The sequence below is a fragment of the Ovis canadensis genome, chromosome 17 (assembly GCF_042477335.2).
Source record: "Ovis canadensis isolate MfBH-ARS-UI-01 breed Bighorn chromosome 17, ARS-UI_OviCan_v2, whole genome shotgun sequence".
NCBI classification, from domain to species: Eukaryota; Metazoa; Chordata; class Mammalia; order Artiodactyla; family Bovidae; genus Ovis; species Ovis canadensis.
This window is the reverse complement of record NC_091261.1, coordinates 80790328-80791849: the sequence shown is the minus strand read 5'-3', so window position 1 is coordinate 80791849 and position 1522 is coordinate 80790328. Positions and strand designations below refer to the sequence as shown.

General features: G+C 42.5%; 1 non-coding gene across 1 annotated transcript; it reads right to left on the bottom strand.

The window, feature by feature from the left end:
• Positions 1-925: 925 nt before the first annotated feature.
• On the bottom strand, positions 926-1032 carry LOC138422999 (U6 spliceosomal RNA). Its single transcript, XR_011250106.1, has one exon. It is a non-coding gene; the product is annotated as a U6 spliceosomal RNA (small nuclear RNA).
• Between the last annotated feature and the right edge of the window lie 490 nt (positions 1033-1522).

The window sequence follows — 1522 nt, the reverse complement described above, 5'->3', positions numbered from 1 at the left end:
AAAGGACTATTAACCTATACAAAAAACTCTTAAAACTTAACAATAAGAAAATGAACAACTTGATTTGAAAATGGGCAAAAGATCTCAATAGACATCTGTTCAAATATACAGATATCTTCTGACATGCAAATAAGCATGAAGGATGCTCAATGTCACATGTCATTCAGTTCAGTTCAGTTCAGTCGCTCAGTCGTGTCCAACTCTTCGCGACCGCATGAATCGCAGCACGCCAGGCCTCCCTGTCCATCACCAACTCCTGGAGTTCACTCAAACTCACGTCCGTCAAGTCGGTGATGCCATCCAGCCATCTCATCCTCTGTTGTCCCCTTCTCCTCCTGCCCCCAATCCCTCCCAGCATCAGAGTCTTTTCCAATGAGTCAACTCTTCGCATGAGGTGGCCAGAGTACTGGAGTTTCAGCTTTAGCATCATTCCTTCCAAAGAACACCCAGGACTGATCTCCCTTAGAAAGGACTGGTTGGATCTCCTTGCAGTCCAAGGGACTCTCAAGAGTCTTCTCCAACACCACAGTTCAAAAGCATCAATTCTTCAGCGCTCAGTTTCTTCACAGTCTAACTCTCGCATCCATACATGACTACTGGAAAAACCATAGCTTTGACTAGACGGACCTTTCTTGACAAAGTAATGTCTCTGCTTGTGAATATGCTATCTATGTTGGTCATAACTTTCCTTCCAAGGAGCAAGCGTCTTTTAATTTCATGGCTGCAGTCACCATCTGCAGTGATTTTGGAGTCCCCAAAAATAAAATCTGACACTGTTTCCACTGTTTCCCCATCTATTTCCCATGAAGTGATGGGACCAGATGCCATGATATTAGTTTTCTGAAAGTTGAGCTTTAAGCCAACTTTTTAACTCTCCCCTTTCACTTTCTTTTCTTTTTTTAAGTGGCATAAGGATAGACATTTTAAAAATATGGAACGCTTCACGAATTTGCATGTCATCCTTGCACAGGGGCCGCGCTAATCTTCTCTATATTGTTCCAATTTTAGTATATGTGCTGCCAAAACGAGCACTCTCTTTCACTTTCATCAAGAGGCTTTTGAGTTCCTCTTCACTTTCTGCCATAAGGGTGGTGTCATCTGCATATCTGAGGTTATTGATATTTCTCCTGGCAATCTTGATTCCAGCTTGTGTTTCTTCCAGTACAGCGTTTCTCATGATGTACTCTGCATAGAAGTTCAATAAGCAGGGTGACAATATACAGCCTTGACACACTCCTTTTCCTATTTAGAACCAATCTGTTGTTCCATGTCCAGTTCTAACTGTTGATTCCTGACCTGCATATGGGTTTCTCAAGAGGCAGGTCAGGTGTTCTGGTATTCCCATCTCCTTCAGAATTTTCCACAGTTTATCGTGATCCACACAGTCAAAGGCTTTGGCATAGTCAATTAAGCAGAAATAGATGTTTTTCTGGAACTCTCTTGCTTTTTCCATGATCCAGCGGATGTTGGCAATTTGATCTCTGGTTCCTCTGCCTTTTCTAAATGCAGCTTGAACATCTGG